At 39.5% G+C, this 16,987-nt stretch overlaps 6 non-coding genes across 6 annotated transcripts; all 6 read left to right on the forward strand.

Annotated features, from left to right (window-relative positions):
* The first annotated feature begins 688 nt into the window (after positions 1-688).
* Positions 689-770, forward strand: TRNAS-GCU (transfer RNA serine (anticodon GCU)). Its single transcript has one exon. It is a non-coding gene; the product is annotated as a tRNA-Ser (tRNA).
* Positions 771-1,275: 505 nt separating this feature from the next.
* TRNAL-AAG (transfer RNA leucine (anticodon AAG)) lies at positions 1,276-1,357 on the forward strand. The gene has a single exon. It is a non-coding gene; the product is annotated as a tRNA-Leu (tRNA).
* A 4,652-nt stretch (positions 1,358-6,009) lies between these two features.
* TRNAS-GCU (transfer RNA serine (anticodon GCU)) lies at positions 6,010-6,091 on the forward strand. The gene has a single exon. It is a non-coding gene; the product is annotated as a tRNA-Ser (tRNA).
* A 5,240-nt stretch (positions 6,092-11,331) lies between these two features.
* TRNAS-GCU (transfer RNA serine (anticodon GCU)) lies at positions 11,332-11,413 on the forward strand. Its single transcript has one exon. It is a non-coding gene; the product is annotated as a tRNA-Ser (tRNA).
* Positions 11,414-11,918: 505 nt separating this feature from the next.
* Positions 11,919-12,000, forward strand: TRNAL-AAG (transfer RNA leucine (anticodon AAG)). Its single transcript has one exon. It is a non-coding gene; the product is annotated as a tRNA-Leu (tRNA).
* A 4,658-nt stretch (positions 12,001-16,658) lies between these two features.
* TRNAS-GCU (transfer RNA serine (anticodon GCU)) lies at positions 16,659-16,740 on the forward strand. The gene has a single exon. It is a non-coding gene; the product is annotated as a tRNA-Ser (tRNA).
* Positions 16,741-16,987: the final 247 nt, after the last annotated feature.

A 16,987-nucleotide genomic window follows, 5' to 3' on the forward strand; every position in this document is an offset into this window, starting at 1 on the left:
GCTTGCTGTGGAGTCATCGTCAACAAAAACTACCAAAATATTACTTCAATGTATTGTAATTACGACTGCCTCAGTTTTATGCATTACGTGAGTAGTCGGACAGCAATTTATTTAGCGCAAAAATATTTCTTGTTGATGCACGTACGTTTTTAAACTGAAGTGTCATAGCTGTAGCGGCAATACTCCCAGTTTAGGTGGTTTTATAAACTAAGTTTTACTTTCTCCTACTTAAAACTTTTTGCAGAACAATGCACATTAAATGGGAAGGCAGTTTTCCTTAATTGTGTACTATTTGCTGCCTAATGTTGACATGTAAGCACACCACCAATAACTGACACCTAGAGACTCGAAAGCGCCATACCAGTACAATATTTGTATGATATTGCACTTTAAATCCACGTACAACTGAATTAAAGCAATCTTAGCTCATTTGAGGGTATTGTGATAGTACATCACATATGGATAGAACACGTTTGGAAAGTGTAATTTTCATGATTACATTACATTTAACATATAAATTCAAGCTGAAGTAGGGATGGACAACAAGGTCGTATAGAGCAAAGCTGAAGACAACAAGTTACCATAACAATCTGTAAATATGTGCTCTTTATTATGTTTACACAACTATCACCTAATAGAACACATTTTGGCTACCATATTTTGTACTCCTGAAACATGGTGTTTTGAAGATGAGGTGGCCGAGTGGTTAAGGCGAAGGACTGCTAATCTATTGTGCTCTGCACGCGTGGGTTCGAATCCCATCGTCGTCAGTTTATTGTTCCGTCTTTAGTTTTTAGTATGTGGTGGGGCTGGGTTAACCCTATTTTATGTGAAAGTTAAATGACATATCCCATGGTATTTCCGGCAGTACAACGGCTCAGTTTGGAAACACCGCTCAGTTGAGTACTGTGCTTAGGCATTACTGTAAACAGCGCCAGCTGGGTTCTGCTCATGAATCACAAAATCTTTCCTGAGGCGGAGGGTTGGTAAGTTGAGGGACGTAGATAGTTTGATTCCTTATCCTTAAAGAAAGAGAAGCAGCGCGTGCGGGACGCCAATGTAAGGGTTGTCTTCCTACGGACTCTCAGGACTGGCGCTCCCTGACACCTCCCATGGCCCGGGGCCAATCCTGACCTACTGAATGTATCACGTGCCTGCTGCTGTTGGCGTTGACTTTCCTAGGATCACTTCACAGGCTATACACCCTTATTCTCCAACTCCCCTATACAACAGAACATCTCACTTCAGAAAGCTTACAGAAACAGGTTTGCACAGGGTAGTGTGGCCGAGCGGTCTAAGGCGCTGGATTAAGGCTCCAGTCTCTTTGGAGGCGTGGGTTTGAATCCCACCGCTGCCAGTATTTTTCAACTAGCAAACGTATTTTGTCTGCATCAGTGTCTCACTCTCTGCCTTCTGCACCTACGATCCACATAGCGAGAGGTGAGACTATGTAAAGTGGTGACGTATATATATAAGGGTAGCCAGACAGTGGGACCGAGCCTTCTTATTTTAAAAAACCACAACCTAAGGTGACAAGAATTGTATCGGTAAACTAACGAGCTGTCTTGAAGTCTAACTATAGAGGCGACGAGAGGGGTCACTGTGATGCTGAAAGTTCAGTGAGTGTAAACAGTAGAACGCTGTGTGATACGTTTCCTTGCAGTGATGACAGCTCGCGTTTCTAAAGCAGAGAGCAAACATACAATGGGGAAGAAGAATAAATAAGGAAAGACATATATTATATGCAGACAGTTATTATACTTTGCTTTTCACCTGTAACTCGCTCAACTGTCGGTGAATGCTGCGTTACCCTGCATAGCCAGGTCACCACAGCGGGTGTCCACAGTGTTTGGCCAAGTTACTATAGTTGTGAGCTTGTAGATGTGAGGTAGCGTGGCTGAGCAGGCTAAAGTGGCTAGATTTAGGCTCCAGTCTCTCTGGAGCCGTGGGCTTGAATCCCAACACTTTAAGTTTACTTGAACCAAATTCTTTTGCAAAAAAGGTTCATGTAATAAATATTCATTAGGGTCGTGGTTGTGAGTATGACACTAATGGATAAAAGTGGGACTAATAATGCTACAATTCCTGAGACTACCACTGCACTAACAGCCTGGGAGAGGTTTGAGCTGGATACAAGATACTTGCATGAGGGAACTAACTCGAAAGGGGAACTATCCACTGATGTTTTCTATCGCTGGCTGAGTGAGTATGTTGACACAATGGATGCAAAAGATTGTTTTGTGTGTACACAGATTCCTGTTTCGGTACAAGAGGGGGTTACCTATCATAGACTGTCATTAACATATGGGATACGTTGTAGTCTGTTACTAACAAGATTCTATAACCAGGAAGAGATTCAATATTTTTACTCAAATCATGATCTTGTGTTTTCTAATGTGCCTATCATAGAGGATGTGAGTGAGGTAGCTAAGTACTATAGCATAAAGTTAGTTAAAGGATTCTTTCAGGCGACATTAACAATTAGTACATCTTATGCACACCACAATAATTTGACATGTTTGCTTACACCTGTAGAGAAAAGCTTTTTAGATCACACGGAAGAGAGAAGAAGGGCATTGAAGGGTAAACTAGAGAAAGGATTACAGCAACGGGCCTTTGCTAGTAGTGACGGTTATAGTGCAATTAGAGAACAAGGGAAGTTAGCTTTAGACGCACTACATGTAGGAAAGCTTTGCATATCCAAGACCAAATCATACTATGACAATGTGTTTGTGGGAATGAGTGAATGTAAGCGTGTGTTTTTGTTTCAGAGTAAATGGACGTTCATGTTAAATGGACAGGATCCAGCAATCCCTGGGATTTATTATATATGTGGACTTAATGCTTATTACCGTCTTCCAAAGGGATAGTATGGGACACGTTATTTGGGGATAGTTTTCCCAAAGATATATCAACTTGACGATTTGAAAAGGTTACCAAAATTGTCTGAATTACATCGTACTAGACATAAGAAAGAGACTGCTGCTGGTGTAGTAGGAGACATATTTGGGACGATAATTTCTTCAGTGGGAGTTATTATGAACTCCATAAAGATTCAAAAGTTGTCTACTATTGAGGATAACATGCTGGCAAACTTTTCAGGGGCTATACTCCTGATGGATACTGAACTTGCTGCGGAGGGGGCTATGACTCTTCAAAACAGGCTTGCTTAAGACATTCTTTTAGTGAAAAATGGCAGAGTTTGTAGATTGCTCAATGGGTGTAATTGTTGCGCTTACATACCAGATAATAGTAATGAGATTAGAAGTATGCTTACTAACTTGACTAGGGATAGTACGGACTTGAAGGATTTGAAAGAACCAGGTGTTTGGAAAAAGGTTGGGAAAGGATTTGCTTCAGTGGGAAATTGGATTAGTAACATTTGGCATGGGATATTGTCTAAAAAAATACAGGGGATATTGATTGTTATAGATTGCTTATTTGGATCATGGGTGGCATGTAAAATTAGTAAAAGAATAAAATTGAAGATGGCGAAAAATAATAGGAGGAGGGAAGAAAAACAAAGGGAAAAATTATTCAGGGCAAGATCAAAGGGGAAACCAAGAAGGGAAGAGATTGATATGAGGGAATTTTAGTATATAAAATTAGTAGGGAAGATTTGTGTGATGACAAGAGTCATCAGAGGAGGGATTGCTGGAGTGTGTCTTTTAAAATTAATATTAACATGAAAAGCTTACAATATATTGTGTAATGAAGCTGCATAAAAAATGTGTTAACGTAGAAATAATGCACACGTTTGAAATGTGCCCACGGGGAGTGGCTACCAATGTATACGAAGACTAATGAAAGTTATTAATGCTGAATTAATTATGTACTAATGTTTTTAATTTGTATTAACATATCAAAATTGGAGTTATGTATTAGGAGTTTGTTCATTAAGCAGTAGGCCTTAGTTTAGCGAAGGTCTGTGCCTAGCTTCCTAGTCTCATATTAAACTGTCTTTTTCTAACGTGCAATGTGCTATTTTCCTGAAGGACATGAAACTGTACTTTCCCAGAAGCTAGAGATGTGTGTAGCTGTAGTAAATTCTTTCTCATGGGACCCTACTTGCTCAAGGAGACATTCTTGCTGAATGCAACAGTGTAATTTGTAACAGGTGCAAGGCTGCCTGGAGTAGGAGAAAACAATGGAACTACTGACTGTAGCGTAAAATGTAACTTTTCTTACCTGACATTCCAACCGATGAAAACGTCAATAACATGGGCCAATCAACGACATGAGAACTGTGGTTTGTGTAAAACTCTGGAGAAGATTATTGGACAGAGATGGCGATGCACCAATGATTATCCATTGAGGAATTAGGAGTAAATTAGACAGTTTTGATTTAACCACATGACCCGAGGAGAAATCAGGCATTTATTGGACATTCCACTCCAAGCCATTCTTTGCCATTCTACTGAGCCATTTAGGCCATTTCGTTTGAGACTTTGCCGTTTGTTCGCCCTGTTACTCTAAACCACCCTTTACTTATTCCTTACCTGATACTTACTTCTCCTCTATATGAGGGAAGTTCTTGTTCCTTTGCTATGCCATACTGATACTTTGCCCTGTCCTTTCTTTGCTGATGATGCAAACGACTGATGTCCCGAGAACGAAGTCTGACGCTGTTTGCTGATCCGTTGGATGGGTAACTATCTGATGAAAATTGTAATTGTCTGTTTGCCTTTCTTTCTAGGTGCCAACTGCTCTTTGATAGAGGCCATAGTTAGATGTTTTCCAAATTTGTGTTTGCTAAATAGTTTTGCATGAAGCCCAACATGCTGATGCTAATACGAGGTTATTTAAGGTGTTCACTAAAATCTGACGCAAATAGACAAATGACTGAGTTCTTGCTTTGTTGAACCATGCACTACTGAGACTTTGCTAAGTTGCTTCTTAATAATTATGTGTTAATACTGAGTGAATATTCTCTATGCATTGATTAATTGTGTTTCTAATTGCAAATCTGAAGAGTTACTAATGAGATGAATTGCTGATGAGATTAACAGAAATGACTTTAGATTGTAACCAGTAGGGAAATAAATATCCTAACACTTAACTAAATTGGTGTGGTTATTCATGACTGAAAGATCATGGTGTGTTCACTTTATTGACTCTCATGAAAGGTTATTGATTAGCATGCTGATTAGTTATTGCGATTGTTGTTGAGATATTGATCTATTGATTTGTGATGCCAAAAGACATCTCGTACTGGGAAGTCCCCGAACCTGGTCTAAAAGGTTCATCGACCTAGGATGTCTCCTTGTAAGTTTACTTATCAAGGCTCTGACGCGCCTTCACTAATAAAAAGTAATCTGATCGCTTGCTGCGGAGTCATCGTCAACAAAAACTACCAAAATATTACTTCAATGTATTGTAATTACGACTGCCTCAGTTTTATGCATTACGTGAGTAGTCGGACAGCAATTTATTTAGCGCAAAAATATTTCTTGTTGATGCACGTACATTTTTAAACTGAAGTGTCATAGCTGTAGCGGCAATACTCCCAGTTTAGGTGGTTTTATAAACTAAGTTTTACTTTCTCCTACTTAAAACTTTTTGCAGAACAATGCACATTAAATGGGAAGGCAGTTTTCCTTAATTGTGTACTATTTGCTGCCTAATGTTGACATGTAAGCACACCACCAATAACTGACACCTAGAGACTCGAAAGCGCCATACCAGTACAATATTTGTATGATATTGCACTTTAAATCCACGTACAACTGAATTAAAGCAATCTTAGCTCATTTGAGGGTAGTGTGATAGTACATCACATATGGATAGAACACGTTTGGAAAGTGTAATTTTCATGATTACATTACATTTAACATATAAATTCAAGCTGAAGTAGGGATGGACAACAAGGTCGTATAGAGCAAAGCTGAAGACAACAAGTTACCATAACAATCTGTAAATATGTGCTCTTTATTATGTTTAGACAACTATCACCTAATAGAACACATTTTGGCTACCATATTTTGTACTCCTGAAACATGGTGTTTTGAAGACGAGGTGGCTGAGTGGTTAAGGCGATGGACTGCTACTCCATTGTGCTCTGCACGCGTGGGTTCGAATCCCATCCTCGTCTGTTTATTGTTCCGTCTTTAGTTTTTAGTATGTGGTAGGGCTGGGTTAACCCTATTTTATGTGAAAGTTAAATGACATATCCCATGGTATTTCCGGTAGTACAACGGCTCAGTTTGGAAACACCGCTCAGTTGAGTACTGTGCTTAGGCATTACTGTAAACAGCGCCAGCTGGGTTCTGCTCATGAATCACAAAATCTTTCCTGAGGCGGAGGGTTGGTAAGTTGAGGGACGTAGATAGTTTGATTCCTTATCCTTAAAGAAAGAGAAGCAGCGCGTGCGGGACGCCAATGTAAGGGTTGTCTTCCTACGGACTCTCAGGACTGGCGCTCCCTGACACCTCCCATGGCCCGGGGCCAATCCTGACCTACTGAATGTATCATGTGCCTGCTGCTGTTGGCGTTGACTTTCCTAGGATCACTTCAAGGCTATACACCCTTATTCTCCAAGTCCCCTATACAACAGAACATCTCACTTCAGAAAGCTTACAGAAACAGGTTTGCACAGGGTAGTGTGGCCGAGTGTTCTAAGGCGCTGGATTAAGGTTCCAGTCTCTTTGGAGGCGTGGGATCGAATTCCACCGCTGCCAGTATTTTTCAACTCACAAACGTATTTTGTCTGCATCAGTGTCTCACTCTCTGCCTTCTGCACCTACGATCCACATAGCGAGAGGTGAGACTATGTAAAGTTGTGACGTATATATATAAGGGTAGCCAGACAGTGGGACCGAGCCTTCTTATTTTAAAAAACCACAACCTAAGGTGACAAGAATTGTATCGGTAAACAAACCAGCTGTCTTGAAGTCTAACTATAGAGGCGACGAGAGGGGTCACTGTGATGCTGAAAGTTCAGTGAGTGTAAACAGTAGAACGCTGTGTGATACGTTTCCTTGCAGTGATGACAGCTCGCGTTTCTAAAGCAGAGAGCAAACATACAATGGGGAAGAAGAATAAATAAGGAAAGACATATATTATATGCAGACAGTTATTATACTTTGCTTTTCACCTGTAACTCGCTCAACTGTCGGTGAATGCTGCGTTACCCTGCATAGCCAGGTCACCACAGCGGGTGTCCACAGTGTTTGGCCAAGTTACTATAGTTGTGAGCTTGTAGATGTGAGGTAGCGTGGCTGAGCAGGCTAAACTGGCTAGATTTAGGCTCCAGACTCTCTGGAGCCATGGGCTTGAATCCCAACACTTTAAGTTTACTTGAACCAAATACTTTTGCAAAAAAGGTTCATGTAATAAATATTCATTAGGGTCGTGGTTGTGAGTATGACACTAATGGATAAAAGTGGGACTAACAATGCTACAATTCCTGAGACTACCACTGCACTAACAGCTTGGGAGAGGTTTGAGCTGGATACAAGATACTTGCATGAGGGAACTAACTCGAAAGGGGAACTATCCACTGATGTTTTCTATCGCTTGCTGAGTGAGTATGTTGACACAATGGATGCAAAAGATTGTTTTGTGTGTACACAGATTCCTGTTTCGGTACAAGAGGGGGTTACCTATCATAGACTGTCATTAACATATGGGATACGTTGTAGTCTGTTACTAACAAGATTCTATAACCAGGAAGAGATTCAATATTTTTACTCAAATCATGATCTTGTGTTTTCTAATGTGCCTATCATAGAGGATGTGAGTGGGGTAGCTAAGTACTATAGCATAAAGTTAGTTAAAGGATTCTTTCAGGCGACATTAACAATTAGTACATCTTATGCACACCACAATAATTTGACATGTTTGCTTACACCTGTAGAGAAAAGCTTTTTAGATCACACGGAAGAGAGAAGAAGGGCATTGAAGGATAAACTAGAGAAAGGATTACAGCAACGGGCCTTTGCTAGTAGTGACGATTATAGTGCAATTAGAGAACAAGGGAAGTTAGCTTTACACGCTCTACATGTAGGAAAGCTTTGCATATCCAAGACCAAATCATACTATGACAATGTGTTTGTGGGAATGAGTGAATGTAAGCGTGTGTTTTTGTTTCAGAGTAAATGGACGTTCATGTTAAATGGACAGGATCCAGCAATCCCCGGGATTTATTATATATGTGGACTTAATGCTTATTACCGTCTTCCAAAGGGATAGTATGGGACATGTTATTTGGGGATAGTTTTCCCAAAGATATATCAACTTGACGATTTGAAAAGGTTACCAAAATTGTCTGAATTACATCGTACTAGACATAAGAAAGAGACTGCTGCTGGTGTAGTAGGAGACATATTTGGGACGATAATTTCTTCAGTGGGAGTTATTATGAACTCCATAAAGATTCAAAAGTTGTCTACTATTGAGGATAACATGCTGACAAACTTTTCAGGGGCTATACTCCTGATGGATACTGAACTTGCTGCGGAGGGGGCTATGACTCTTCAAAACAGGCTTGCTTTAGACATTCTTTTAGTGAAAAATGGCAGAGTTTGTAGATTGCTCAATGGGTGTAATTGTTGCGCTTACATACCAGATAATAGTAATGAGATTAGAAGTATGCTTACTAACTTGACTAGGGATAGTACGGACTTGAAGGATTTGAAAGAACCAGGTGTTTGGAAAAAGGTTGGGAAAGGATTTGCTTCAGTGGGAAATTGGATTAGTAACATTTGGCATGGGATATTGTCTAAAATAATACAGGGGATATTGATTGTTATAGATTGCTTATTTGGATCATGGGTGGCATGTAAAATTAGTAAAAGAATAACATTGAAGATGGCGAAAAATAATAGGAGGAGGGAAGAAAAACAAAGGGAAAAATTATTCAGGGCAAGATCAAAGGGGAAACCAAGAAGGGAAGAGATTCATATGAGGGAATTTTAGAATGTAAAATTAGTAGGGAAGATTTGTGTGATGACAAGAGTCATCAGAGGAGGGATTGCTGGAGTGTGTCTTTTAAAATTAATATTAACATGAAAAGCTTACAATATATTGTGTAATGAAGCTGCATAAAAAATGTGTTAACGTAGAAATAATGCACACGTTTGAAATGTGCACACGGAGAGTGGCTACCAATGTATACGAAGACTAATGAAAGTTATTAATGCTGAATTAATTATGTACTAATGTTTTTAATTTGTATTAACATATCAAAATTGGAGTTATGTATTAGGAGTTTGTTCATTAAGCAGTAGGCCTTAGTTTAGCGAAGGTCTGTGCCTAGCTGCCTGGTCTCATAGTAAACTGTCTTTTTCTAACGTGCAATGTGCTATTTTCCTGAAGGACATGAAACTGTACTTTCCCAGAAGCTAGAGATGTGTGTAGCTGTATTAAATTCTTTCTCATGGTACCCTACTTGCTGAAGGAGACATTCTTGCTGAATGCAACAGTGTAATTTGTAACAGGTGCAAGGCTGCCTGGAGTAGGAGAAAACAATGGAACTACTGACTGTAGCGTAAAATGTAACTTTTCTTACCTGACATTCCAACCGATGAAAACGTCAATAACATGGGTCAATCAACGACATGAGAACTGTGGTTTGTGTAAAACTCTGGTGAAGATTATTGGACAGAGATGGCGATGCACCAATGATTATCCATTGAGGAATTAGGAGTAATTTAGATAGTTTTGATTTAACCACATGACCCGAGGAGAATTCAGGCATTTATTGGACATTCCACTCCAAGCCATTCTTTGCCATTCTACTGAGCCATTTAGGCCATTTCGTTTGAGACTTTGCCGTTTGTTCGCCCTGTTACTCTAAACCACCCTTTACTTATTCCTTATCTGATACTTACTTCTCCTCTATATGAGGGAAGTTCTTGTTCCTTAGCTATGCCATACTGATACTTTGCCCTGTCCTTTCTTTGCTGATGATGCAAACGACTGATGTCCCGAGGACGAAGACTGACGCTGTTTGCTGATCCGTTGGATGGGTAACTATCTGATGAAAATTGTAATTGTCTGTTTGCCTTTTCTTTCTAGGTACCAACTGCTCTTTGATAGAGGCCATAGTTAGATGTTTTCCAAATTTGTGTTTGCTAAATTGTGTTGCATGAAGCCCAACATGCTGATGCTAATACGAGGTTATTTAAGGTGTTCACTAAAATCTGACGCAAATAGACAAATGACTGAGTTCTTGCTTTGTTGAACCATGCACTACTGAGACTTTGCTAAGTTGCTTCTTAAAAATTATGTGTTAATACTGAGTGAATATTCTCTATGCATTGATTAATTGCGTTTCTAATTGCAAATCTGAAGAGTTACTAATGAGATGAATTGCTGATGAGATTAACAGAAATGACTTTAGATTGTAACCAGTAGGGAAATAAATATCCTAACACTTAACTAAATTGGTGTGGTTATTCATGACTGAAAGATCATGGTGTGTTCACTTTATTGACTCTCATTAAAGGTTATTGATTAGCATGCTGATTAGTTATTGCGATTGTTGTTGAGATATTGATCTATTGATTTGTGATGTCAAAAGACATCTCGTACTGGGAAGTCCCCGAACCTGGTCTAAAAGGTTCATCGACCTAGGCGTGTCTCCTTGTAAGTTTACTTATCAAGGCTCTGACGCGCCTTCACTAATAAAAAGTAATCTGATCGCTTGCTGCGGAGTCATCGTCAACAAAAACTACCAAAATATTACTTCAATGTATTGTAATTACGACTGCCTCAGTTTTATGCATTACGTGAGTAGTCGGACAGCAATTTATTTAGCGCAAAAATATTTCTTGTTGGTGCACGTACGTTTTTAAACTGAAGTGTCATAGCTGTAGCGGCAATACTCCCAGTTTAGGTGGTTTTATAAACTAAGTTTTACTTTCTCCTACTTAAAACTTTTTGCAGAACAATGCACATTAAATGGGAAGGCAGTTTTCCTTAATTGTGTACTATTTGCTGCCTAATGTTGACATGTAAGCACACCACCAATAACTGACACCTAGAGACTCGAAAGCGCCATACCAGTACAATATTTGTATGATATTGCACTTTAAATCCACGTACAACTGAATTAAAGCAATCTTAGCTCATTTGAGGGTAGTGTGATAGTACATCACATATGGATAGAACACGTTTGGAAAGTGTAATTTTCATGATTACATTACATTTAACATATAAATTCAAGCTGAAGTAGGGATGGACAACAAGGTCGTATAGAGCAAAGCTGAAGACAACAAGTTACCATAACAATATGTAAATATATGCTCTTTATAATGTTTAGACAACTATCACCTAATAGAACACATTTTGGCTACCATATTTTGTACTCCTGAAACATGGTGTTTTGAAGACGAGGTGGCAGAGTGGTTAAGGCGATGGACTGCTAATCCATTGTGCTCTGCACCCGTGGGTTCGAATCCCATCCTCGTCGGTTTATTGTTCCGTCATTAGTTTTTAGTATGTGGTAGGGCTGGGTTAACCCTATTTTATGTGAAAGTTAAATGACATATCCCATGGTATTTCCGGCAGTACAACGGCTCAGTTTGGAAACACCGCTCAGTTGAGTACTGTGCTTAGGCATTACTGTAAACAGCGCCAGCCGGGTTCTGCTCATGAATCACAAAATCTTTCCTGAGGTGGAGGGTTGGTAAGTTGAGGGACGTAGATAGTTTGATTCCTTATCCTTAAAGAAAGAGAAGCAGCGCGTGCGGGACGCCAATGTAAGGGTTGTCTTCCTACGGACTCTCAGGACTGGCGCTCCCTGACACCTCCCATGGCCCGGGGCTAATCCTGACCTACTGAATGTATCACGTGCCTGCTGCTGTTGGCGTTGACTTTCCTAGGATCACTTCACAGGCTATACACCCTTATTCTCCAACTCCCCTATACAACAGAACATCTCACTTCAGAAAGCTTACAGAAACAGGTTTGCACAGGGTAGTGTGGCCGAGCGGTCTAAGGCACTGGATTAAGGCTCCAGTCTCTTTGGAGGCGTGGGTTCGAATCCCACTGCTGCCAGTATTTTTCAACTCACAAATGTATTTTGTCTGCATCAGTGTCTCACTCTCTGCCTTCTGCACCTACGATCCACATAGCGAGAGGTGAGACTATGTAAAGTGGTGACGTATATATATAAGGGTAGCCAGACAGTGGGACCGAGCCTTCTTACTTTAAAAAACCACAATCTAAGGTGACAAGAATTGTATCGGTAAACAAACCAGCTGTGTTGAAGTCTAACTATAGAGGCGACGAGAGGGGTCACTGTGATGCTGAAAGTTCAGTGAGTGTAAACAGTAGAACGCTGTGTGATACGTTTCCTTGCAGTGATGACAGCTCGCGTTTCTAAAGCAGAGAGCAAACATACAATGGGGAAGAAGAATAAACAAGGAAAGACATATATTATATGCAGACAGTTATTATACTTTGCTATTCACCTGTAACTCGCTCAACTGTCGGTGAATGCTGCGTTACCCTGCATAGCCAGGTCACCACAGCGGGTGTCCACAGTGTTTGGCCAAGTTACTATAGTTGTGAGCTTGTAGATGTGAGGTAGCGTGGCTGAGCAGGCTAAACTGGCTAGATTTAGGCTTCAGTCTCTCTGGAGCCATGGGCTTGAATCCCAACACTTTAAGTTTACTTGAACCAAATACTTTTGCAAAAAAGGTTCATGTAATAAATATTCATTAGGGTCGTGGTTGTGAGTATGACACTAATGGATAAAAGTGGGACTAACAATGCTACAATTCCTGAGACTACCACTGCACTAACAGCCTGGGAGAGGTTTGAGCTGGATACAAGATACTTGCATGAGGGAACTAACTCGAAAGGGGAACTATCCACTGATGTTTTCTATCGCTTGCTGAGTGAGTATGTTGACACAATGGATGCAAAAGATTGTTTTGTGTGTACACAGATTCCTGTTTCGGTACAAGAGGGGGTTACCTATCATAGACTGTCATTAACATATGGGATACGTTGTAGTCTGTTACTAACAAGATTCTATAACCAGGAAGAGATTCAATATTTTTACTCAAATCATGATCTTGTGTTTTCTAATGTGCCTATCATAGAGGATGTGAGTGGGGTAGCTAAGTACTATAGCATAAAGTTAGTTAAAGGATTCTTTCAGGCGACATTAACAATTAGTACATCTTATGCACACCACAATAATTTGACATGTTTGCTTACACCTGTAGAGAAAAGCTTTTTAGATCACACGGAAGAGAGAAGAAGGGCATTGAAGGGTAAACTAGAGAAAGGATTACAGCAACGGGCCTTTGCTAGTAGTGACGGTTATAGTGCAATTAGAGAACAAGGGAAGTTAGCTTTAGACGCACTACATGTAGGAAAGCTTTGCATATCCAAGACCAAATCATACTTTGACAATGTGTTTGTGGGAATGAGTGAATGTAAGCGTGTGTTTTTGTTTCAGAGTAAATGGACGTTCATGTTAAATGGACGGGATCCAGCAATCCCAGGGATATATTTATTATATATGTGGACTTAATGCTTATTACCGTCTTCCAAAGGGATAGTATGGGACATGTTATTTGGGGATAGTTTTCCCAAAGATATATCAACTTGACGATTTGAAAAGGTTACCAAAATTGTCTAAATTACATCGTACTAGACATAAGAAAGAGACTGCTGCTGGTGTAGTAGGAGACATATTTGGGACGATAATTTCTTCAGTGGGAGTTATTATGAACTCCATAAAGATTCAAAAGTTGTCTACTATTGAGGGTAACATGCTGACAAACTTTTCAGGGGCTATACTCCTGATGGATACTGAACTTGCTGCGGAGGGGGCTATGACTCTTCAAAACAGGCTTGCTTTAGACATTCTTTTAGTGAAAAATGGCAGAGTTTGTAGATTGCTCAATGGGTGTAATTGTTGCGCTTACATACCAGATAATAGTAATGAGATTAGAAGTATGCTTACTAACTTGACTAGGGATAGTACGGACTTGAAGGATTTGAAAGAACCAGGTGTTTGGAAAAAGGTTGGGAAAGGATTTGCTTCAGTGGGAAATTGGATTAGTAACATTTGGCATGGGATATTGTCTAAAATAATACAGGGGATATTGATTGTTATAGATTGCTTATTTGGATCATGGGTGGCATGTAAAATTAGTAAAAGAATATAATTGAAGATGGCGAAAAATAATAGGAGGAGGGAAGAAAAACAAAGGGAAAAATGATTCAGGGCAAGATCAAAGGGGAAACCAAGAAGGGAAGAGATTGATATGAGGGAATTTTAGTATGTAAAATTAGTAGGGAAGATTTGTGTGATGACAAGAGTCATCAGAGGAGGGATTGCTGGAGTGTTTCTTTTAAAATTAATATTAACATGAAAAGCTTACAATATATTGTGTAATGAAGCTGCATAAAAAATGTGTTAACGTAGAAATAATGCACACGTTTGAAATGTGCCCACGGGGAGTGGCTACCAATGTATACGAAGACTACTGAGAGTTATTAATGCTGAATTAATTATGTACTAATGTTTTTAATTTGTATTAACATATCAAAATTGGAGTTATGTATTAGGAGTTTGTTCATTAAGCAGTAGGCCTTAGTTTAGCGAAGGTCTGTGCCTAGCTGCCTGGTCTCATATTAAACTGTCTTTTTCTAACGTGCAATGTGCTATTTTCCTGAAGGACATGAAACTGTACTTTCCCAGAAGCTAGAGATGTGTGTAGCTGTAGTAAATTCTTTCTCATGGGACCCTACTTGCTCAAGGAGACATTCTTGCTGAATGCAACAGTGTAATTTGTAACAGGTGCAAGGCTGCCTGGAGTAGGAGAAAACAATGGAACTATTGACTGTAGTGTAAAATGGAACTTTTCTTACCTGACATTCCAACCGATGAAAACGTCAATAACAGGGGCCAATCAACGACATGAGAACTGTGGTTTGTGTAAAACTCTGGTGAAGATTATTGGACAGAGATGGCGATGCACCAATGATTATCCATTGAGGAATTAGGAGTAAATTAGACAGTTTTGATTTAACCACATGACCCGAGGAGAAATCAGGCATTTATTGGACATTCCACTCCAAGCCATTCTTTGCCATTCTACTGAGCCATTTAGGCCATTTCGTTTGAGACTTTGCCGTTTGTTCGCCCTGTTACTCTAAACCACCCTTTACTTATTTCTTACCTGATACTTACTTCTCCTCTATATGAGGGAAGTTCTTGTTCCTTAGCTATGCCATACTGATACTTTGCCCTGTCCTTTCTTTGCTGATGATGCAAACGACTGATGTCCCGAGGACGAAGACTGACGCTGTTTGCTGATCCGTTGGATGGGTAACTATCTGATGAAAATTGTAATTGTCTGTTTGCCTTTTCTTTCTAGGTACCAACTGCTCTTTGATAGAGGCCATAGTTAGATGTTTTCCAAATTTGTGTTTGCTAAATTGTTTTGTATGAAGCCCAACATGCTGATGCTAATACGAGGTTATTTAAGGTGTTCACTAAAATCTGACGCAAATAGACAAATGACTGAGTTCTTGCTTTGTTGAACGATGCACTACTGAGACTTTGCTAAGTTGCTTCTTAATAATTATGTGTTAATACTGAGTGAATATTCTCTATGCATTGATTAATTGCGTTTCTAATTGCAAATCTGAAGAGTTACTAATGAGATGAATTGCTGATGAGATTAACAGAAATGACTTTAGATTGTAACCAGTAGGGAAATAAATATCCTAACACTTAACTAAATTGGTGTGGTTATTCATGACTGAAAGATCATGGTGTGTTCAATTTATTAACTCTCATTAAAGGTTATTGATTAGCATGCTGATTATTTATTGCGATTGTTGTTGAGATATTGATCTATTGATTTGTGATGCCAAAAGACATCTCGTACTGGGAAGTCCCCGAACCTGGTCTAAAAGGTTCATCGACCTAGGCGTGTCTCCTTGTAAGTTTACTTATCAAGGCTCCGACGCGTCTTCACTAATAAAAAGTAATCTGATCGCTTGCTGCGGAGTCATCGTCAACAAAAACTACCAAAATATTACTTCAATGTATTGTAATGACGACTGCCTCAGTTTTATGCATTACGTGAGTAGTCGGACAGCAATTTATTTAGCGCAAAAATATTTCTTGTTGATGCACGTACGTTTTTAAACTGAAGTGTCATAGCTGTAGCGGCAATACTCCCAGTTTAGGTGGTTTTATAAACTAAGTTTTACTTTCTCCTACTTAAAACCTTTTGCAGAACAATGCACATTAATTGGGAAGGCAGTTTTCCTTAATTGTGTACTATTTGCAGCCTAATGTTGACATGTAAGCACACCACCAATAACTGACACCTAGAGACTCGAAAGCGCCATACCAGTACAATATTTGTATGATATTGCACTTTAAATCCACGTACAACTGAATTAAAGCAATCTTAGCTCATTTGAGGGTAGTGTGATAGTACATCACATATGGATAGAACACGTTTGGAAAGTGTAATATTCATGATTACATTACTTTTAACATATAAATTCAAGCTGAAGTAGGGATGGACAACAAGGTCGTATAGAGCAAAGCTGAAGACAACAAGTTACCATAACAATCTGTAAATATATGCTCTTTATTATATTTAGACAACTATCACCTAATAGAACACATTTTGGCTACCATATTTTGTACTCCTGAAACATGGTGTTTTGAAGACGAGGTGGCAGAGTGGTTAAGGCAATGGACTGCTAATCCATTGTGCTCTGCACGTGTGGGTTTGAATCCCATCCTCGTCGGTTTATTGTTCTGTTTTTAGTATGTGGTAGGGCTGGGTTAACCCTATTTTATGTGAAAGTTAAATGACATATCCCATGGTATTTCCGGCAGTACAACGGCTCAGTTTGGAAACACCGCTCAGTTGAGTACTGTGCTTAGGCATTACTGTAAACAGCGCCAGCCGGGTTCTGCTCATGAATCACAAAATCTTTCCTGAGGCGGAGGGTTGGTAAGTTGAGGGACGTAGATAGTTTGATTCCTTATCCT

This window comes from Pleurodeles waltl, chromosome 12 (assembly GCF_031143425.1).
Source record: "Pleurodeles waltl isolate 20211129_DDA chromosome 12, aPleWal1.hap1.20221129, whole genome shotgun sequence".
Lineage (NCBI taxonomy): Eukaryota > Metazoa > Chordata > Amphibia > Caudata > Salamandridae > Pleurodeles > Pleurodeles waltl.